Source organism: Bombina bombina, chromosome 2 (assembly GCF_027579735.1).
Source record: "Bombina bombina isolate aBomBom1 chromosome 2, aBomBom1.pri, whole genome shotgun sequence".
Taxonomy (NCBI): domain Eukaryota; kingdom Metazoa; phylum Chordata; class Amphibia; order Anura; family Bombinatoridae; genus Bombina; species Bombina bombina.
In genome coordinates, this window is record NC_069500.1 from 684,265,832 (window position 1) to 684,290,513 (window position 24,682).

The window sequence follows — 24,682 nt, forward strand, 5'->3', positions numbered from 1 at the left end:
AAGGAAATTTGTTCACCATTCCTCAACGCATATATACTATACCTCCATCGAAGGCAAAGGGGGATATCTATCAAGCTAAAATGGGGAGAGAGTAAGCGCTAAAAAGCTTAAAAGGCTATTAAAAAGTACATTTTAATACATATAAAAATTTACAAATGGCAATCAGACGCATGGATCCATGTCTGACTTAACAAAAAAATATATAATAAACAAATCTAAAAATATCTAAAAATATCCAATGGAGTAAAGCATGTGACGCTGACTTAGTGAGCCAGTGATGAGGAGTTAGAAGGACATGTACATTCAATAATATAAACAACCTAAGTGATTGATTGAGTGCACACAATAGCTGTCAACAAAGAAAAATAGCATTCACAAAAAATAGTGTTCACAAAAATTGGCGTACATAAAAAATGTTCAAATGTTCAACCGGTTATATGTAAGTGAATCCAGTAGTGTTTCCTCCAAAGTGACGTGTAGAAATATAACGTGAAGTTAATAATAGTAGAATGTAAACGTTGAGTGGTTCAAATTATTGTGGTTCAGCTTCTAAATTAAAAAATTGTAAATCTGTGAGGTGTATAAAAATAAAAATAACTTGTGAAAAAATTCACGTGAAAAACTTGAATTCAAATGATAAACAAAGGTCAAAAATCAAAAGACAAAAATATCAAAAGACAAAAATAGAAAATCAGTGATAATATTAAAAAGCACTAAAGATCTAGTGCAAACAAATCCTTAATTCAGATGTTGAAAATCCTTGGTAAGATCCATAACAAACAAATACATCGATAAAATACCTAAAAGGGAACAAAAGAGAAACAAATGTATATGATATATAATATAGGTAATTAAAACCAAGCTCACCAGTATGCCAACGCGTTTCGGCCTAGACTAGGCCTTTCTCAAGACTATACTGTATCAGAAAATCTGGGAGCTTTAAATAGGGTCAGTGTTGAAATGATTGGTGCTGTTTTGGCGCCATTTTTAGAGGCACCTCCCTTTCCTGTTTCACCCATTGCATCTCTGGGATATTTCCTATGTTATGTTTCCTGTTTCATCCATTGCATCTCTGGGATATTTCCTATGTTATGTTTCCTGTTTCACCCATTGCATCTCTGGGATATTTCCTATGTTATGTTTATGTTTTCCCATCTTAAAGGTTAATTGGTTCCTATTATTGCCACAAATTCTAGTATAAATCTAGATTTTCCTATTTATTTGTTTTTTATTTTCATTATTAGGTAATAGTAGCGTTTTGTCAATGTTGTTATTATTATATTCTGTGTTAACTCCGTTAGTTTTCTGGGCGGGTTTCCCCTTTCTTTGGGCTCAAATTGCTTATTTATTTACATGGACTGGTTCTCATTTATGAATTGCCCCTGTTGATGTCAAAAACTTAATTTCCAATGCGATCTTATTTTGAAAATTGCTATGACCGGAAGTGGCCTGGTATCGCGGCATCAACTTCCGTTTTAGCTTTTGGGAGACATAGTTTATTCGATTCACCGGTCTCTATCATGTGACCGGAAGTTCTTTGGTCCACCGGTCTGCATCATATGACCGGAAGGTGCAGCATCATATTCCCCATTGACTTATGGGATATGTAGTTCCCTCACTTATTAGGACTACAGATCTTTCTCAGATGTTCGGTATTACCCGATCTTACTATGGCTCATTGTCTCTATGTGTCTATAACATATAATGTCAGAGTCAATGTGCCAATATGTAATAGAATCGGTTACTGGGAATAGTCAATTCTTTGAATAATGTATGTAATTTCTTACGATGCTGATCTATCACTGCTTATAGTAAAACTGCTTCTAATAAAACTCGCTATGTTAATTCTAAGCACATTCTTGGATCCTAATAAAACTCACTTTCTTAATTCTAGGCACATTCTTGGATCCTAATATTGAATAGCTTTACAATTTACTTTTATTTGTTCATACTTTCGTAATGGATAGCCGTTTCACTGCTTCCTTCTAGTTCTTTTGAAAATAAAGCCTATGGGTATTGTCAAGGAGCCATTGAGTCATATATGACCTTGATAAAGTATAGACCTGCAATGTTTATCTAACAACATTGTGAGACGTTTATTGCATCCTAATGCTGTATCTCACCGCCGATGGTGGGATGACAAACTGTAATGTCTCAAGAGGGATCAAGGATCTTCCTATCTGTTCACAGTGAAGGTGTAAGCTCAAATCTAATTGGGAGGGTTTCATTACATTTGTATGTGTATATAAAGGACTTTAGGTGACCATTAACCAGAAATCAGCTGGTGTAAGATCAGACGTAAATACACTCAAAGTGATGGCTTCTGTTTGACTTTGGGGCAGACATGGGGTAGAGGATACAAGATACAAAATCTTCAAATTATGATATTTCATTTCACACAGTAAGTAGTCCTACATTGGATTGTTATGTATAGACCAGTGTATGAATACAGGGTTTTTTCTTTTCTATGATACTTTTTTAGTTCAATATGACAATTTTAAAGTTGTCATACTGAATGTGTTCAGTTTGACAAAGCTGGGTGTATTCAATACGACATTGTCGCAATTCTTTAGGTCTATTATTCCCGTGTATGGATCTGTTGCCAGGTGTTAATTACTTGACAAATGTACTTATGCTTGTATATTTACTCATTGGTGCTGATGTATCTTTGTGACCAAATTGTCCTATGCCTGATGTTATGTTTCTCTCTCTGATATGATTTTGTTCTTAATGAGCGACTAACATTTTGTAATACAGAACAAGTATTATGCCCACTCTAAATATTTACATTTCCCTTGGTTTTTATAGGAAACGGAGAGGGTTAGTATTTTCGATTTTCACTTCCACTCTAGTTTATAGCTTTCATGTATTCGATCTCCCTTTATAAGTACATAGAAAATAGCGATGAAAGCGGAGGTAAATATTTAGTTGGGATACTGTGTGGGGTAACCAACTTAGCAGTTGCATGTTGGGATCCTATCTCTCTAACTTAGGTCATATCATATTTGAGCACTCGGAGATGGATGGTGGTTGTTATTTAATAGATGTCATTTAATGGAGATCAGGTGTGCAAGGTCTTCTTTCTGATTTAAACCTCTAGGGTATAGACAGTCCATCATAAATATCCATCTTGACTCATTGAATAGTAGTTTTTGCTCATGGTTTCCTCCTCTCCAGTCTTTTTTGACCTTCTGTATCCCAAAATAACTAAAATCTTTCAGATTCCCCTTGTGGGTAGTTGCAAAATGCTTGTAGAGTGGGGTATCTATTCTGCCTTTCTCTATGCATAGGATGTGTTCCCTGATCCTATCTTTGAGGGCCCTTGATATCTGCCCTATATATTGTAATCCGCAGGAGCAGGAATCTAGATAGATCACATTTTTGTCGCTACATCTGATCAACTATTTGATCCTATGTTTCTCGTTTCTCTGATGTGATGAGAAAGTATCCATTTTTCGTCCGTTCTTACAAGCTTTACAGCTTGGACATGGGTAGAAGCCTTTAATGCTTTTTCCTTGGTGATTGGTCGTGTCGTTAGTATTTCCTTTTCTAGGTATACTAGGAGCTATCATCGTTTTTAAGGTTCCTAGTTCTCCTATAAATGAATCTCGGATGTGGATTCAGCCTTTCCCCAATCACGTCATCCTCTTTGAGTATCGCCCAATGTTTCTTAATAATCTTTTCCAGGATGGATCTGTTCTCACAGTACTCGGATATCATAGGTACGTCGATTGTTTCATCATCCCAGGTTTTTCTTGGTTTGTTTTTATAACTCAGGAGGTTCTCTCTCTTGATCTTACTGACTTCTTCGATTTTATCATCCAACGACTTATTGTCATACCCTCTTTCCAAGAAACGTTGTTTCAGTATGTCAGCCTGTGCAGTCCATTGTTCTATAGTAGAACAATTTTTCTTGACCCTCAAGAATTGGCCCTTGGGTATATTTGACTTCCAGGTGGGATGATGGCAGCTTGTGTTATGGATATAGTTGTTACAGTCAACCTCCTTGAAGAAGGTTGACGTCTCGAGCTTCCCATCTTTCACTTCAATTCTCAGATCCAGAAAGTCCAGTTTCTCTTGGCTGTATTGGTATGTAAACTTAAGATTCTTTTCGTTGTGGTTCATTACATTGATAGTATGTAGCAGATCTTCCAATGTTCCACTCCAAATCAAAAAGATGTCATCTATATATTTTGAATATAGGACCAGGTCCGCGCCAGCTGGACATGAGTCCCAGAAGATGTTTTCCCATAGGCCCATGTAGAGATTGGCGTAGCTTGGCGCGAACCTGGTCCCCATTGCTGTGCCGCACAATTGCCTGTAAAACTGATTATTGTTACAGAAATAGTTGTGATTCAAGATATATTTAATACAGTCCAAAATGAATATCCTCTGTTCTTCTGGTATTTCCTCATCCTTTAGTAGGAATGAGTTTACTGCTTCAATCCCTAGGTCATGTGGGATACTTGTATAAAGTGACGTAACGTCACATGTGGCCATTATATAGTTGTTCTTCCAGGTCATTGAATTTAGCAGTGACAGAATTTGTGTGCAGTCTCTGAGATGTGATGGTAATGATATTACATATTTCTGTAACATCATATCCACGTATTCAGATAAGTTGCTTGTCAAAGATCCTATCCCAGATATAATGGGCCTTCCTGGTGGATCATTTAAGGATTTATGGACTTTCGGTAGTTGATAAAATACGGGTGTTTTTGGGTATGGTATTCTTATGTAATTATATTCCCTTTCACTGAGTATCCCTTCAGTTTTAGCTGTTCCGAGGAGGGCATCTAGCTCTTTCTTGAACCTAACTACTGGGTTGCTGCAGAGCTTTTGGTAGGTATTGGTGTCATTTAGAATCCTCAGACATTCGTCCTCATACTTCACCTTGTCCATAATAACAATTCCACCTCCTTTGTCGGCTGGTTTTATAGTCAGTTTATGATTCTTTTCTAGGCTTTTAATTGTCTCCAATTGTGATCTTGTCAGATTATGCCTGATTTTATTACATTTGGATAAATTCAGGTTCCTGATGTCTTGACAGATATTCATTTAGAATGTCTCGATGTGACTCCCTTTGCTGGTTATAGGGTAGAATGAAGACTTCGCCTTCAGATCAGTATGCGTAAATCTGTTATCTATATTGCTACTTAGAGGTGTTTGATAAGTATCAATGGGAGATTTTAGGAAATGCCTTTTTAGGGTTAATTTCCTTACCAGCTCCTTTGCGCTTAAGAAAGTTTGAAACTTGTCCATTTTCTTAGATGGAGCAAAGCTCAGTCCATATGAGAGTACCTCTTTCTCTTTTTCTGTCAGAACTGTGGAGCTTAAGTTAAACAGTCCTTTCGTCATTTTGACAGTATCAACACTTCTGGGGTCGCTACTCTTTGGACTTCGTGTTATGATCTGTTCAGGCTTCTGTTTCCTTGACCTGCTGCCCCCTCTGGACCCTCTAGAGGTCTTTTTTTGTTTACGGAACAGGATTGTTCTTCCATGTCCAGGTTCTTTCTCTTTAATGTTGATTTGTTTTTCTCTTTTTCCCTTGGTGGGAGGGGGCTTTCCCCTAAAAAACCTTGCCTGTTTCTTGGCCTTTTTCTTGTATTGTAACACTCCTATGTTGTTGTGGGGTGTGTTTTTGTTGGCCCACCTTCACATTGGGGTATTGCTGGTTGTTCCTCCATTGTGATTCTTTGGATATATTTTGGTTGTAGGGAGGGTCGTCTTTCTAACTTTGTTTTCTGTGTCCGTTATACATGTAATCATTGTGTTCTCTATGGCCTGTATGGGCATAAGGTCTCTCATCAAACCTCGAATGATTTTTCCTTTGGTCCATGAAGAATGGACTCTTTCCATAGTTGTCCCCTAGTGGAAACGGTGATCTTCTATCATCACGATAATGGTGCTGCCGTCTGTGATAATGAGTTTGTGGACGGAAGTGGCCATAGTATGGCCTGGTATTTCCAAACCTGGGTTCATGTTCCCAATTTGTTTGGTCCTGGTTTCTTCTGTTGTCATAGCGTGGTCTCCTTTCGGGGTAGTTGTTATAATCTCTCGGGTATTGTTGGTCCTCCCGGTGTGCATTATACACATAGCTTCTGTTGTATGGAGAATCTCTTGTGTGAGAATAGTAGCTGTTGTTTGGCCTGACAGGGGACCGGAAGTACGGTCTTCGTCTTCCATAACTCTCATTCCCTGTTTTGGAATGGTATCCCTGTTTTTTCTTTTTTCTATAGTTCACCTCTGTCCAGTTGTCTCTTACATCTTCCGTTCTCTCTTCACTGTCTTGTTCTGTTGTGTCTTGCGGACAGTTCCCCCTTTCCTCATACGGTGGGTCGGTCTCTCGTGTGTTGTCCATATCTACCGATTTTTTGGCATCCAATTCTCTATTTAGTTTCTTCATCTTTTTCTGGATTACGTCCTCTCTCGTTTTCGTGACTCGTTTTATTAGAGTTTCTCTTCTTTCGGTTATTTCTTTAGATTCTGGTTCTATGCTGTCCAGATTAGTTAGTAGTACCTCATCATCTTTAATCTCATTATCTAGTTTTAAGATTAGGGATGACTTAAATTCGATGATGAGTCTCATTAGTTGTCTTGAAGTTTCCAATAGGATATTCATCCATTTTTCTGCAAAATCTGGATCAGCTAACTGAAATGAACACTCTTTTCTAATAATCAAGCCTTTATGAATGATGTCCAGTTCTAAACATTTGTTTAGAAATGAGATTTCGGCTTTATACTTAACTTCAGAAATAAGAAGTTTTTCTAAGTTTCTGAAAATAGATTGAATGTCTAATCTGTCTGGATCATTGTCATGATCATCTAACGGTGTGGTTATACTTAGGGTAATATCCCTTCTGAGTGTTGACAACAGATCCATATTGGTGTATGGGAATAAGACGGGCTATAGCCTATAATTGGGAAATTCCTGTGCAGTACTTTGTAGAATGCTGCACTAATATCAGGGGTCTTGGTGTGTGGCTGCTCGGGAGCTACTAGGAAAGACCAATCTATAAGAACAGGAGAAGTGGACCGAGCGCTACACCCAGGGCCTTAAGCTTACTAACTATATAGCCTCCTAGTAGGCTAACAATATAGAAGTTAAAATGGGGAGAGAGTAAGCGCTAAAAAGCTTAAAAGGCTATTAAAAAGTACATTTTAATACATATAAAAATTTACAAATGGCAATCAGACGCATGGATCCATGTCTGACTTAACAAAAAAAAATATAATAAACAAATCTAAAAATATCCAATGGAGTAAAGCATGTGACGCTGACTTAGTGAGCCAGTGATGAGGAGTTAGAAGGACATGTACATTCAATAATATAAACAACCTAAGTGAGTGATTGAGTGCACACAATAGCTGTCAACAAAGAAAAATAGCATTCACAAAAAATAGTGTTCACAAAAATTGGCGTACATAAAAAATGTTCAAATGTTCAACCGGTTATATGCAAGTGAATCCAGTAGTGTTTCCTCCAAAGTAACGTGTAGAAATATAACGTGAAGTCAATAATAGTAGAATGTAAACGTTGAGTGGGTCAAATTATTGTGGTTCAGCTTCTAAATTAAAAAATTGTAAATCTGTGAGGTGTATAAAAATAAAAATAACTTGTGAAAAAATCCACGTGGAAAACTTGAAATGATAAACAAAGGTCAAAAATCAAAAGACAAAAATATCAAAAGACAAAAATAGAAAATCAGTGATAATATTAAAAAGCACTAAAGATCTAGTGCAAACAAATCCTTAATTCAGATGTTGAAAATCCTTGGTAAGATCCATAACAAACAAATACATCGATAAAATACCTAAAAGGGAACAAAAGAGAAACAAATAGTGCAACACTGTATATGATATATAATATAGGTAATTAAAACCAAGCTCACCAGTATGCTAACGCGTTTCGGCCTAGACTAGGCCTAGACTAGGGATATCTATCAAGCTGTCAACTATGTTGCATTCGCCGGCATCAATACGCTCGCCTAACATCGCGGCCGTGGATCTCAATACGCTTTCCTTATTTATGAAAAAAGCCAGCAAAAAGACGTGCACCAAGTACGGGGCGATGAGCATCGGACTGTTGTTAACTAGCAGTCATCAAAGTTGCATCGATTCGGCTTTTTCCCAACTTTATTCATACCATTTCACTAAATGCCACAACTATACTAAAATGTTTAACCCCTATCCCACCGCTCCCCGACCCCGCCGCCACTAAATAAACTTATTAACCCCTAAACCTTTGGCCTCCCACATCACTACCACTAACTAAACCTATTAACCCCTAAACCGTCAGCCCCCCACATCGCCAAAAACTAAATGAAGCTATTAACCCCTAAACCTAACAACCCCCTAACTTTAAATTAAACATTAAAACATCCCTATCTTAATATAAATTAAAACTTACCTGTAGATTTAAACTAAACCATCTTAAACTATTAATTAACCTACCTACAATTAAATTAAAGTACCAATAAATAAAATAAATTACTTATTAAACAAACCTAACCCTACTCAAATTATTTAAATATACAATTAAACCTTATTAAAAGTACTAAATTACAGAAAAAACACTAAGTTGCAACACCGCCCCCCCCACTAAATCATGAAAAATAAAAAAACTAATTATCAAAAATAAAAAAGAATTACACCTAATCTAATAGCCCTATCAAAATAAAAAAGCCCCCCCCCCAATAAAAAAACCCCTAGCCTACAATAAACTACCAATGGCATTAAAAGGGCCTTTTGTGGGGCATTGCCCCAAAGATATCAGCTCTTTTACCTGTAAAAAACATACAAACACCCCTCCAACAGTAAAACCCACCACCCAACCAACTAACCCCCCAAATAAAAAACCTATCTAAAATAACCTAAGCTCCCCATTGCCCTGAAAAGTGCATTTGTATGGGCACTGCCCTTAAAAGGGCATTTAGCTCTTTTACATGCCCAGACCCTAATCTAAAAATAAAACCCACCCAAAAAACCCTTAAAAAAAACCTAACCATAACCCCGACTTCCACAGTTCTTGAAGTCCTGCTTGAAAGATCCATACAGCCGGAGAAGTCCTCATCCAGGCAGCAAGAAGTCTTCATCCGGACGGCCTCTTCCATCTTCTTCCAGCCAGAGAAGTCCTCATCCAGGCAGCAAGAAGTCTTCATCCAGATGTCATCTTCTATCTTCATCCATCCGGCGTAAAGCGGGTCCATCCTGAAGACATCCTGCACGGAGCATCCTCTTCATACGGTCGACACTGGCTGATTGGAACAGACAATAGGATTTTAGCAGCTCTAATCCTATTGGCTGATTGGGTTTTTTTGCTTTGGGGGGGGGGCTTTTTTATTTTGATAGGGCTATTAGATTAGGTGTAATTCTTTTTTATTTTTGATAATTTGGTTTTTTATTTTTCGTAATTTAGTGGGGTTTTTTTGTAACTTAGTGTTTGTTTTTTTCCTGTAATTTAGTACTTTTAATAAGGTTTAATTGTATATTTAAATAATTTGAGTAGGGTTAGGTTTCTTTAATATGTAATTTTTTAAATTTAATTGGTAGTTTAATTTAATTGTAGTATAATAGTTAGGGTAGGTTAATTAATAGTTTAAAAAATAGTTTATTTTAATTCTACAGGTAAGTTTTAATTTATATTAAGATAGGGATGTTGTAATTTTAATTTAAAGTTAGGGGGTTGTTAGGTTTAGGGGTTAATAGCTTAATTTAGTTTTTGGCGATGTGGAGGACTGATTAGGGGTGTTTAGACTCGGCAGATTAGGGGTGTTTAGACTCGGGTTTATGTTAGGGTGTTAGTTGTAAACGTTACTTGTTGGTATGTATGCTGGGTTGGAATAGCCGTGAGCGTACCTGTTAAAAGTTTCATAACTAGGAAAAAGTGTCAGATAGAGCCGAATGTGTATTCGGAACATCTGTAATGACGTAAGCATCGATCTGCAACGGATTGAGACCGGCGGATCGCATGTTACGTCACAAATTTCAACATTTGCTGGTCTGTAGGCTTTGATAACTAGGTCATATCAATCTCACAACAATTAGGATGCAGAATTCCAGCGCATTTGCGGTTGACACGTTGATAGATAGGCCTCAAAGTATTAAAAGCAACGTACCCTGTAATCTTTTTAACCCTTTACATGGTCTTTTAATGGGGTTGTGTTTTGATAGCGTGGCTCTTGTACCCATCGGTAAAACCGCGCTATGACTTGAGGCCTGCAGGAGGGAGGTTGTAATAGCACAATCTTGCTGCCGGCGGCGAGAAACAAAAAACCATTAAGGACCAGCGGCATACAAGGTATGTCGGGGTCATTAAAGGGTTAAACATTTTATATGAATTAACAGCTAGGGTGCCAAGCACATTAATTTAATGTGTTCTGAAAGTGGGCTTTCAAGTCTAACCATGTTAAACTAATATGCTTGAAAAACTAAGCTGAACACATTTCCCTGCAACTTGAAAGAGGTTTATCAGTTTAACTGGGGTGGCAGGGGAGGGATGGAATGATAATCCAAGAGTCACCTAAGATGTCTCTAACACTCTCCACCCTACCAATTGGCTTTGCAAGGCAGGGAGGGGGTTGTAGAACAATGTGGATGCAATCTCAGCACTGCACTTCTAGTTGGGGTTGGGCTGCTCACATGCTGATAGCCACCCCTAAAACCTCATTAGACACTAGAGTTAACAACAGGGAATTTCCTGGAAATGGTTAAGTACAACGGGGGTGATTTTTTTTTTGTGTAGGTAGGAGGGAGTAGAAGGGATTATTTTTAGTTAAATTCTTTTTATTGATAAATGAACAGAGTGTGTCACAGAAGAGAAAAAAAAGAACAATACAAATACATACATTGAATAATTCACAAATTCTATACAATCTGTCCTCCTCTATGGTCCATACCCTTCTATTACACTGAGCAAAAAGGGCCATGGTTCAACATGGTAATTATAACTTGAAGGGAGGATGGATTAACAAATGATATCAATTTTTTTTCCATTATTAGACAGGATAAAAATAAAAGGAAATAAAAGAAAATAGAAATGAAATAAAATAAAAGTAAAATTGGTGAAGGGGGGAGGTGCGCTGTGATGACAGCACGTAGCGCAACGCAGCGGGAGCCCAAGCAGAAGCACGGACACGCTAGCGGTGGAGAGGAAACCGTGTCCAGTGCCGAGTTTGGGGTTTGGAGCGCCCTTGGGAAGTTTCTCTGCCAGGAGCGCTAGGAGGGGAGGCGGCTCGAATTGTGGGCTACACCTGGCCTGGCACCTCCACAGCAGGATACGGCAAGGGCAAGGCTGGGATAAGCTACTACCCACAGCGACACAAGAAGGGTCTAGGGGCCCAGGATTTATTGGGCTACCGACTAACCCTGAGGTTTGTTCCGGGTGCAGAAGGTGTGAGGGGGTGCACTTGGGAAGCCACAGAGTTGCCTTTCTAGAGGAGGCCTTCGTACCCCTGAAAGAAAGAAAGGAGTAAGTGAAAATTTGCGGGCGAACAGAGCGGAGTAAATGGAGGAGAAAGGAAGGAACAAGGGAAGGTAGGAACGTATTTTACTGACTGCTGCTGTTTTTGTTTCCTGTTTGTCCCTCATATGTAAAAGGGGTGTTGAACCAGAGAGTATAGGAGCTCAGCTTACTTTTTCCTTGGCTCTTGGTTTACTTTTTTTTCTCCCTCCTCATCTCCCTACCTTCCCTAAAAATTTCTTGCTCAAAAAGTTGAATTTGATAAAGATTGGAGTTGCTCAGGGACTGGTACAAGTTTCTCTTTTTTCTCTTCATTATTTTTCAAAGCCCTCCTCTTTCAAAGTGATTTGGTTGTAAACTGCACTCATTGTGAAAAAGACCTGTGAGATGACACCCTGTTGAGGGTTGATTACAACTGGGAGCTAGCAGGTCAGAGCCTGAATTAAGTCAGCAGATATATGGAGAAGTATCTCAACCAGGGGAAGATGTCACCAAAAATGAAACAAACAGATAAAAAAGGCAATAAGACTGCCAATTCAATTAACTCCCCAAACAAATCACTTAGGGAAGAAAAGATCCCTGACACTTCTTATGCAGGGGAAATTGCAACACTGGTCTCGGCCCTGATAGGGCCCAAATTGGAAGAGATTCATACCAGATTAAATATAATACTGGAGGAGTTAAAAAATCAGGCAGAGAGAGTAAAAGAGATGGAACAACGGATTTCAAATTGCGAAGATACTCAGATTAAAGCACAACTTCAGATGGAGGCCTTAATGAAACAAAATCTATCACTATCTAACAAAATTGATGAGATGGAGAATAGAGCCAGGCGGAACAATCTACGCCTGATTGGCATCCCCGAATCAATAAAACCCCAGGACTTAAAAAAGTTTGTGGAATGGTCTATTCCTGAGTTATTCGGCTTAAATCCAGAGCAGAACATATTCATAATTGAAAGAGTGCACAGAATGGGAAGAGAAAGAGACCAATCAACGACAACTGATAGGAGACCAAGACCAGTTATGGCGAAATTCTTGAACTTCCAAGGAAAAAGCGAGATCTTGAGAGCCTATAGGAAACAACAGAATCAACACCATCAAGGAGCAAAGATACTGCTCTTCCAGGACTTTTCCTCTGAAGTTTCGTTGAAAAGGAAACAATTTTCGCCTATCTGCTCTCGCCTAGTGGCAGAAAAAAGGTTTTTCTCCCTGCTGTATCCAGCCAGACTCAGGATAAAATCAGGCCTGGACTTTTTCTTTTTTGACTCCCCAGAAGCAGCCCTTTCATTCTTGGATAATGAATCGAAGAAGGGGATGGCTTAATGAGAGTCTTCTTTACATTATATGGTTTTTGTAATTGTTTTTGTGTGTCTAAAGATGCCATTTAACAAAGATTTTTTTGTTTTTTTCTATCTATTTTTTTTTTTTCTTTCCTCTTCCCCGGACAGAAAATATTATATATATATATATTTTTTTTTTTTCCCCCCGGACAGAAAACATTATTTTTTTCTCTGGATCTCTCTATGTTTGCTCAAGAGATCAAAAAAAATTTCTTCTTTTTTTTTTTTTTTTTTTTTGCACAACGATGTGTATCACTATGTAATACTAGGACGAATAAGGAACAAGGCCACTCTTTTAAATAGAGAAAAGATTGTGTATAGACCTAAAGCTATGTATCAAGTAATATATTTTTGGTTTGATATTTGCGAATTGTTGCTTATTACTGTAATATTAGGACGAATGAGAAACAAGCCTATTCCTCTAAGTAGAGAAAGATTGTGTATTTGTCCAAGAGTTTTATTAGTATTTGTTTAGATAAAAAGACATTATAGCTATGGGTAAAATAAGGTATGAGTCTGATCACAAGAGGTTAAAACACAATTTACTTATTTTTTTAAGGGAAGAAAAAGAAAGAAAAGGGAATTTTTTTTTTTTTTTTCACAAAGGGCAATATACTTTTTTTGCCCTCTTTTTCTATATACACTTACAAAGAATGTATAGCTATGTATCAAGTAATATATGATGCTGAACACAGGTGGTTTATATATTTCTGGTTTGATATTTGTGAAATGTTGTTTATCACTGTAATATTAGGACGAATGAGAAACATGTCTACTCCTCTAAGTAGAGAAGGATTGTGTATATGCCTAAAAAGTTTTATTAGTATCTGTATAGATAGAAAGACATTATAGTTATGGGTAAAATAAGGTATGATTCTGTTCACAAGGTGTTAAAAACACAATTTATTTACTCATTTATATCTTTTTTTTTTTTCTTTCTCTCCCTCTTCTTCCTGTTTTTTCTTCTCCTTCCTCTCCTTTCCCTCCCCCCTCCCCTATCCTTCTCCCCGAGGATCCCCTATATCCCCTATATCCCCTTATAAGTTAGATGGTTAAAATACTGACTTGGAATATAGGGGGGATGCACTCCCCTATAAAGAGGAAAGCAATCTTGAACCTACTAGGGAAAAAAGATTTCGATATAGTATGTCTACAGGAAACTCACCTATCAGATAAAGAGCATAGAAAGATCAAAGCTCGCTGGCTGGGAGAATCTTTCTTTTCATCATATACGAAAGCGTCTAGAGGAGTGATGGTTCTTTTCCACACAAGGTTGGAATATAAAATTCTTAATATCTCTCAAGATAGTGAGGGAAGATATTTGATCATTAGGTTTTCTATTGAGGGGGAAGAATACCTGTTGGTTAATATTTATGGTCCTAATGTCTCTAATGAGAAATTTTGGAATTTATTAGTGAAGAAGATGTTCAGATCCCCTAAAGCTAAGATAGTACTGGTAGGGGACTTTTATGTCACACCAAACTCATACTTGGATAGAAGGAAAGTGGGGGCCCGAAGTGGAGAAATTAAATTCAAATCTGCTCAATTGAATTTCGAGAAGAAAATATTTAATCTACTTCATAACTCACTAAAATTAGTTGATATATGGAGACTATTGAATCCAAATAGTCTTGAATACACGTGTTGTTCTAAAACTCACAATACGTTATCAAGGTTAGATCTTTTTTTGATCTCAGAAGCATTAATCTCTAAAGTTGAGAAATGTAGCATTGGAGATTTTAGTCTATCAGACCATGCTCCGGTTACTTTATCTATCCTGGGAAAAAAAAAGTTCTCATTCAATTCTTTTTTCTTTCCAGCTTATTTGCGAGATTCTACCAGCTTTAAAGACTTTTTAATTAAAGCGTGGGAAGACTATAGCTCGTTTAACAGCCACTGCAGAGGGGATGTCCAGCTTTTCTGGGAAGCTGCTAAAGCCTATCTAAAAGCGGAAATCTCTAACTACGTGGCAAAGGTAAAGAAAGAGAGCATGAGGAAGGATTTAGACCTCTCAGATAAAGTGAGGGAGGCATATATCTTGTTTAGGGAAAGACCCTGTAAATTGAATACAGATAAATACTTCCAGGCAAAGAAAGAAAGAGAGACGTTCCTTCTGGGAGAGGCACAGGTACTCTCATAGAAGAGTAGTGCTTGATTTGTTAAATATGGAAATAAAGTTGGCAAATATATGGCCTCTCTGTTTAAAAGACAGTCTAGGAGGAAATCAATAGCAGCAATTAGAGAGAAGGATCAAGTATATACAGATCAAGGCCGAATACTGCAATTATTTCAGAGGTTTTACACTAACTTATATACTTCACAATGTCCGGACTTAGAAGACATTAAAAAATTTCTGGAAGATATCAATTTCCCAAAAATTACAGGAGAGGATAGTGAGGGTCTGAATCGACCAATAACAGAGAAGGAAATACAAAGAACCATCAATTCAATGGCTAGAGGAAAAGCTCCTGGCCCAGACTGTTTACCGGTCGAATTTTACCAAATCCTGCGAACAGAGATAGGCCCGGTACTGACCGATCTTTATAATACATATTATGGAACAGATAAACAAATTTCGGAGAACTTTAAGAGGGCTAATATAATTTTAATTCCAAAGATCAATAAAGATCCTTCGGATATGACTGCATATAGGCCCATTTCACTTCTCAGCCTTGATTACAAGATACTGATGAAACTTCTGGCGGAAAGACTGAAATCTTTGCTACCAGCGATAGTGCATCAGGACCAGGCAGGCTTCGTTATGGGGAGAGCGTCTGAATTTAATGTAAGGAAAATTCTTCAGGTCATCAACCGGTTTGGGGGAGACTGTACTGCCCTGCCGGAGGCCTTCCTGCTATCCTTGGATGCAGAGAAGGCCTTCGACAGGGTGGAGTGGCCCTTCTTGATCCAGGTTCTAGAGAGATTTGGATTTAGGGGCCTCTTTAGGGATTTTATTGTTAAGGTATATTCAGATATTAAGGCTTCTTTGTTGATTAATAACTCTATGTCTAACTCATTTATGCTAACTAGAGGCACCCGTCAGGGATGCCCGATGTCTCCGTTATTGTTTGATCTTATAATAGAACCTCTGGCTATTAAATTAAGGAATATGTTGATCGGAATAAATATAGACCAGGTAAAATTTAAAACTGCTCTATTCGCAGATGACCTTCTGCTATTTGTTGCTGAGCCAAGAAAACAGATTAGTGCTATTATTAATCTGCTTGAACAATACGGTAGAGCTTCAGGGTATAAAACAAACCTCTTGAAGTCCAAAATCTTGTGGCTGAAGCACAATCCAGGGGAAGCACAACCTTTTCAGTTTATAGAAACGAACTCGCTGGAATATCTGGGGTTGAAGATCTCTGCTAATACAGCAGATTGGTATAAAGATAATTTTGTATCAACACTGAGGGATAGCAGAGAAAAATTAAAATCATGGGTCTCACTCCCGGTTTCACTTACAGGTAAGATAGCTCTCTACAAGATGTTTATTTTCCCTAAGATTCTGTACACTTTGAGGATGTTTCCTCTCTTAATAAATAAGACTGATCTATGTCTCTTTAATCAAGCTCTGAGAGCATTTCTTTGGAGCGGGAGAAAGCCAAGATTGAAACTAGCCAAGTTATATCAACCTTATTTTAAAGGCGGGCTCGCTTTACCCGATCTAGAGAGATATAATCAGGCTGCCATATAGATTCCCTATAGATTGGCTAACAAGATCCTTTGTATACTCGGATGAGATTCTCGAGAATCAAGTTTGTACCCCGCTCTCCTTAAATTACATCCTATTTGCTTCAAATAAAGAATTAGGAAAGAGATTAATGGAACACCCTCTGTATAGAGATACAATAATAGTCTGGAGAAGGTTAACTAAATCAATTGGAATGAGGCAGAATATCTCAAAATGGTTGCCGATAACTGGCAATACACACTTTTCTTTAGGCAATATGGTGGACACTTTTGAAAAATGGTCACCAGGAAGACCACTTATAGTGAAAGACTTCTATGACCCTGAGTCAAATAAAGTTTTCACATTTGATAGATTTCAAGAGATTTTTCCGGAAGTTCAGAAAAAACATATATTCTATTTTATTCAAGTAAAAGGCTATATCCTTAAACTAGTGAATTTGGATCCCCAGTTGTGGGAACAACACCCGCTGGTTGATCTGGTAAAGGTTAGGAAGGGATTATTATCCTTTATCTATACATTTTTGGTATCCCTGGAAGAAACATCGGTTCTAGCAGATTTGCCTTCCCAGTGGCTAACACTGGTTGACTCTCCTGATCTTGAAACAATACTCTTAAAGAGTGTGAAAACTGCACAGAGGTTGTTTTCCTCGTCTTCTAATAGGGAAATTCAGTTTAGGGTGATACACAGAGATTATTTAATTCCTCGGAGAGTGGCCAAGTGGAACAAAAATGTGTTTAATATCTGCTCTAAATGCCACTTTCATGACCCTGACTTGATTCATCTAGTCTGGGGATGCCCTAAGGTAAATCAATTTTGGATGAAGGTAGAATATTTTCTCTCTAACATAGTAAAAAAAAAGGTCCAGCTAACACGAGACTCTATTCTTTTTTTAAGATCCCGTACCGCTTGGGATAAAGATGTTGACTTTATACTAATAGCATTAACAATTATTAGAACACTTCTCTTTAAATATTGGATTTCTTGTAAGACACCCACTATCCCAGAAGTGAGGAAAGCATTATTAGACTCATCAATCAAAGCAGCATATGAATCAAAATTGGAGGGGCCCTCAGGAGAGAAATTCTGTAGAAGGTGGAGAGTTTTCGTGGGCTTTCAGGGAAACGACTTCGTACAATATATAGAACAAATCATCAACATTAAATTAGATTAGGGGAGGGGTGGGGGGATATGGGGGGTGAGAGGAGAGAGGGAATATTCTTCATTACTACTACTTTTTTTTTGTTTTTTTTTGTTTTGTATTTTATTATTATTATTGAGTTGTCCGGGAAAGGGTCATGGCTACTTGGCTTTTGTCCCTTTTTATATATTGTTTTTTCTTATGCTGTAATCTCCATGCATGGAGAAATGTGTGTTATGTGTGTGTTGCTTGTATTTGTCTTTTTTCTTTTTTTGTACAATAAAAAAATTTAAATAAAAAAATAAATAAATAAAAAATAAATAAAAGTAAAATTAAAACTAACTATTCACTAAATGAAAAGGGTGTCCAGTCCCGGGGAACCAAACTTTATGTAGGGAAGGGTCCAAAGCAGCATCGCTAATCATTAATATTTTGTTTGTAATCATCCCATATGAATTGGAGGGCATTATAATTGTCAGTAGTACCTCTCTTATAGGCGGAGTATTCCTCAAGCTCTAGTAGTTCAGATACTTTGTCGCGCCAGTTAGCTAGTGTGGGAATATCTCTAGTCTTCCATATTTTAGCTATTAACAGCTTTGCACTATTTGTAAAGATGCGGAAAAGAGGGAGTAGGGACTTGCAGGGCAGTTTAATAGACTTGTTTAAAAGCCATATCAGTGGGTCTTTGGGGATCGAGATTTGGAAGATTATTTCAACTTCATTTATGACCTCATACCAGTAGTGGTTCAGACGGGAGAACCACCACCACATATGGCCCATTCCGCTACCTACGTGTCCGCATCTCCAGCACCTGTCGCTCGTGGATGAGAACAGGCGGTGAAGTCTACGGGGGGTTAAGTACCAGCAGTGTAGGATTTATAGTTGGTCTCTAGTATGGAGGAAGAAACAGATGATCTTTTTGTGTTTAAAAATATGTTGAGTGCAGTATGTGGGAGAATTATTTTCCCCAGTTCTCTCTCCCACATCTCAATGGAGTAGGGAAGATTACCTGGAGGGGGTTGAAGTAAAATTTTGTATATAGTAGATAGGGAATGTCTAATTGGTGTGTTGATCAAGAATAATTTCTCTAGGTTAGTGGGAGTGCGGGTCAAGTTGTTTTTGTCGCTATGGGTAGAGATAGAGTTATGTAGTCGTCTATAAGAGAACCAGTTCCTTGCCCAGTCAAATCCCTTTTCTATTAGCTGTGTTTGTGTGCACAAGACTTCATTAGTAGTTATGTTATGAGCCGAAATATCTTTTATTGACGCGTCAAGGGATAATGGCTCACATAGACACGTCAGAGAGAATTCCGAGTTATGTATTAAGGATGTCAAGGGGCCAGGAATAGACGAGAGGTATGGATGGCATGTGTTGGTCAGGTTCCAAATCAGGGCAGTCTCCCTGATAATAGGGTTGGAAAGTCGCTTAATTGTCACGTTGAAGTCTGGACGCCAACAGAGGCTCGAGAGAGGGGTTTCGGGGGACAACTGTCTTTCTAGATGAACCCACCGTCTCTGTGATGTCCCCACCCTCCAGTTAAGGATCCTCTGTAGGAAAATGGCATTTCTATATTCGTCAAGATTGGGGACACTCAGCCCCCCTTGTGGTTTCAATAGAAACATTGTGTTTTTATTAATTCTTGGTGGTTTATTGTTTCAGATAAATGTGCTAAATAGGTTTTGAACTTGAGATAAGTATTTAGGTTGTACGGGGATTGGGAGGGCCCCCATGATATAAAGTAGTCTAGGGAAAACATTCATCTTTATAGTGTTTATCCGGCCCCACCAAGATAGCCTTTTTGCCTTCCAGGAGGATAGATCATGCATTATCGTGGTTTTGAGTGGGAGAAAGTTATCGTGGAATAGTGCGTCGAATGAATGAGAAAGGTAGATGCCCAGGTATTTCAGGTTGCCACTACACCATCTCAGCGGGCATTCCTGTTTAATGAGTGCGACCGAACTGGGCAGGAGTCCAATATCTAGAATCTCAGATTTGTTTTGATTTATGAGAAAGTCCGCTAAGTTTTGGAAAGTTGCGAGTTCCGATAGGAGAGCGGGGATCGAAGTTTCCGGGTTGGTAAGGGTAAGTAGGATATCGTCCGTGAATAAGGACAATTTATATGTGTCCTGGTCTATAGAGATTCCCGTTATATCCGTGCTTCTAATTTTAGAGGCCAGTGTTTCTATATATAGTGCGAACAGCAGGGGGAGAGGGGGCAGCCCTGGCGTGTACCGTTCTTTATTTCTATTGGGGGGGACAAGGAGCCGTTAAGAGTGATACTAGCGCTCGGGGAATTATATAACGAAAATATCCTTTTTAAGGTGATAGAGCCGAAGCCAAAGGCTTCAAGAGACGCTCGGAGGAATGACCAGTTGACACGGTCGAAAGCCTTTTCCGTGTCCGTAGAGACCAATACCGCAGGGATTTTACTGTTGGAGATATGCCAAATTAATTGTATATTACGGATGGTATTGTCCCTTGCCTCACGGCCTGGGACAAAACCCACCTGATCGTTATGAATAAGATGAGGAAGGAAACGGTTTACACGGTTAGCAATGATTTTCGCAAAAATCTTTAAGTTCGAATTGATTAGTGAGATCGGGCGATAGTTCGATGTTAATTCCGAGGACCTGTTAGGTTTAGGGATGACCGAGATATGGGCCCGAAGTGAGGCAGGGGGAAAGTCTTTCTCTCCATCCACACTACAGAAATATCTAAGAAGGTATGGGGAAAGCAGTTCCTTAAATTGGATATAGTATGAGTTCCCGAAACCGTCAGGGCCTGGGGCCTTGCCTGAGGGGAGAGAGGAGATGACTCCAAGGATCTCCTACTCGTTAAACGGGTTGTCTAATTCATCTCTTTGTTCGTTAGTTACTCTTGGGAGGTTAAGGCTGGAGAGGTAGTCATTAATATCTACCTGGGAGGGGGGGACCTTATCACGTCTGATATTATAAAGGTTATCATAATAGTCTTTAAAGGCTAAAGAGATATCAGAGGTCGCGTGTCTAGTATAGCTATCAGTTCCCCGGATGCCCATTATGTATTGTCTGTTAGTTCTTCTTTTGAGTTGGCGAGCGAGCATTCTGCCCTGCTTGTTCGCTCCCTCATAATATATCTTTCTTAGAAATAAAGCCTTTTGTTTAGCCTGGGTACCCAGGAGGAGGTTAAGCTGTTGACGTTTATGTGTGATGCTGTCCAAAAGGGAGGTGCTTGATGGAAATGCTTTATGTGCCTCTTGCAATTTAGCGAGATTGTCTAATAGTGAATTAAGGTATGTCTGTTGTTGTTGTTTTGTCTTAGCGGCTTTGAGTGCTATCAGCTCACCGCGAAGGACGCATTTATGTGCGTTCCAAATGCTATGAATGTCCACATCAGTAGTGTCATTGTCTCTGAAGTAGTCCACTAGAGTCTTTTGTATTTGAGCGTAAGTCACTGGGTCTCTAAGCAGGGAGTCATCAAATTTCCAGTTAGGTGAAGAAGGAGAGGAGGGAGACCAGTTAAATTGACAGCTTATCATTGCGTGGTCAGACCAGGTCAATGGGTGAATATCTGTTCTCGAGATACGGGACAGATTGGTTACATCTGTAAAAATGTAATCGAATCTCGTGTAGAGTTGATGTGGGTTGGAGTAGAACGTGTAGTCCCTATCGTTGGGGTGTTGGAGTCGCCAAGTGTCATGTAATGTTAGTTGCAAAAGGGATTGTTTGATGTGTTTCAGGGTTTTATTAGGTACTGAGGATGTGTCTGACTAGCAATCAAGGGATGGGTGAAGTGCTAGATTAAAATCCCCCCCAAAACCAGGCTACCACTTGCCACCTCTAGAATTTTCTTGCTAAGCGTATTGAAGAAGGGAGCAGGGTTAACATTAGGGGCATATATATTCACTAATGTTATGGGTTTATGGTACAGGGAACCGACTATAATAATGTATCTCCCCTCACTGTCTTTGTGTGTGGAAGAAATCTGAAATGGAAGACGTCTGCTCAGTAAGATTCCAACCCCATTGTGTTTTGTTGTATAAGAAGAAAGGAATATTTCGCCAAACCTCTGCAAGCTGGCTTTGGGTTCGCGGCCCCTCCTAAAGTGGGTCTCTTGAATGAAAAGGTGTAAGGATTCCGCTTCAGGTTTTACCTATGCCTTTCCCATTCACCTTATGTAAGGATTCCGCTCCATGTTTTACCTATGCCATTTCCATTCACCTGACTTCAGCCTTACCTGTACTTAAGGCATCAGCTGACTGCAGACAGGTGCTTAATTATTAAGTTTCTAGACTAGCTCTGAAGCGTGTCTGTTTTCCACTTGCTGTGTGTTTTTCTGACAACAAACCAGACTGCTTTTCTTTCAATTTCTGAATCAGCTACTACCTTGGGATTACTTATTTTCTACTGCCGGTTCATATGCTCATTTTGCCTACAGAAAGTTTTACAGAGGCAAGTTTTTCTTTTTTGCGTGCACGCTACAACAGAGACTTAATCCATACCGCAGTGTGTTTGCTGCCGTCTCCCTGTGAGTTTCTACCTCATCTGAGCCACTGAAGTGTTTCTCACACACCGGACTTCAAACTCTCTTCCACTGCAACACAGCGCAACTCTTCTACAAACAACCTCCCACGGACTAAGTGCAAGGACATCTCAGAACTAATTCTGCTTCTATTACACACCATCCGGTGACTGGCGGTAAGCGCTGTAGTTACTTTAAGCTGTGCTGTACAAATAAACATTCAACTTTGCTTTTCCCTGCTACTCTACTGACCGCAAGACTATCAGCACATGTGTATACCGTTCTGTGACAAACTAACTAATAGTGTCTAAAACTGAGAGTTACACTTCACACTGAACTGTTATATCTTACTCCAGCACTAATAGCAACACTATCTGCTTTCTGGAACTCTGCTTTTCTTTATCAAGATTTACCGTACTGGGAGCTAGCTGAACTCTAAAGATTGTTACTAAGAAATTGATTTAATTTTTATATTTCTTCTGATGCAGACTTTGTTTATGTCTATACTAATGCTGTGACGTTCAACAGCATATATGTTTTACCTCATTCGTTGCCAGACAAGTTTCTGATCTGCTATTCAATTACTTGAGAATAACAACTTCACTGAAAGCAGCTTGGTCTATGCTGTTCAATAGTCCATTTGCCAAAAGTGATACAAATCATTTATTTTGCATACTCTGCAGTTGTGATCCATCCTCACTCTCTACTAAATCGTTACAGAATAATTAAGCCCATAAAATAGGGATCCAGCAGAATTGCCCCAATTCGTTTACAACCTGTCTAAAAGAGTAGATGAACTCAGTCAAGGCCTTAGAGATCTAAAGGTTGAAAATGAGACTTTAACTAAGATTATAAGAGGGACAACTCCTCCCAAAGCAAAAGCTGCTGAATCTATTGTGGAACCACAGATTGCAGCACCTGATTTGTTCAATGGTGATAGGAGTCTCTATCGCCAATATAGGAATGCCTGCCTCCTCACTTTCGACCTTAAGCCACTCACATATCCTAATGATAAGATTAAAGTGCTCACAATGATTACCTATCTACGGGGTGAACCCCGAATCTGGGCAGACACGCTCTTTGAAACCAACGATCCTATTCTATCATCCCTACAGTCTTTTCTAGCAGTCATGGATGAACTTTATTCAGACTCAAATTTACAATTGACTGCAGAAAGCAAGATGCGGAAACTAAAGCAAGGCAACCGTCCTGTTGAAGTTTATATAACGGAGTTTAAACAACATGCCATTGACTCCCAATGGAACGTGATTGCCTTAAGAAACCAATTTCGCCTAGGACTCTCGGAAGCAGTTAAAGATGAGCTAGCCCGAACTGATCTCCCTGACTCATTAGACGGCCTCATGAAGCTCTCAATGCAAATAGATAGAAGGCTTCGCGAAAGGAAGTCAGTGCGTCAAATTGGGGATTCTTCTTACAAGAGATCTCTCCATCCTCCTTCAACTGCTTCTTCATCAAGTGTGCCTGAACCTATGGATATAGGCTTTATGAGGGGTCCATTGACCCCTGAAGAAAGGTTTAGAAGAAAATCAAAAGGACTATGTATGTATTGTGGAAGTCCAAATCATCCTATCCGCGAATGCCCCTCCCTACGAAAAAATAAAAATAGTAAGTCTCTCTTACATTTGACTTCAATGATTGAACATGATAAACCAATTCACTGTACTTTAACCCTCTCTTTACAGTGGGACAGCAATCGCATGACGAAAGAAGCTATAATTGACACAGGAGCCCAAGGGAATTACATAGATAAAGCTATTGTTGAAAAAAATAAAATTCCTCTCATCACTAAATTGTCTCCTGTCTCTATACGGGTTGTAGATGGGTCTGAAATCTCTTCTGGTCCTATTACTCAGCATACAATTCCCATTCTGGTATCCACCCTAGGTTCACATCAGGAATACATCACTTTTGATGTTATTACCTCTCCTCTATTCCCCATTGTACTAGGGTTGCAATGGCTTCGTTTACACGAACCTGTGATCAATTGGAGTTCTTTGGAAGTAAAACTTGATTCACCATATTGTCAGCAAACCTGTCTAAATCATTCTGTCCTCTTCCATTTGACAGAAACTCCACAGATACCTAAAGTATATGAGAAGTTTGCAGACGTATTCAGTAAGAAGGAAGCTGATACTCTACCTCCTCATCGGTCGTATGACTGTCCGATCGACCTAAAACCTGGTACCACTCCTCCCTACGGTCATCTCTGCCCTCTTTGCCAACCCGAGCTTGATCATTTAAAGACGTATTTAGATGAAAACCTAAAAAAAGGTTTTATATGTCCTTCAGTCTCTCCAGCAGCAGCCGGGTTCTTCTTTGTAAGAAACAAAGATAACTCCCTTCGACCAATCATCGACTTCAGGGAACTCAATAAAATCACGATAAAGAACAGGTATCCCCTACCACTCATCCCCGAACTCATTGAATGCCTCCAACATGCCAAAATCTTCACCAAATTAGATCTAAGAGGGGCTTATAACCTTGTCCGCATAAGAGAAGGGGATGAGTGGTTGACCGCTTTTAGGA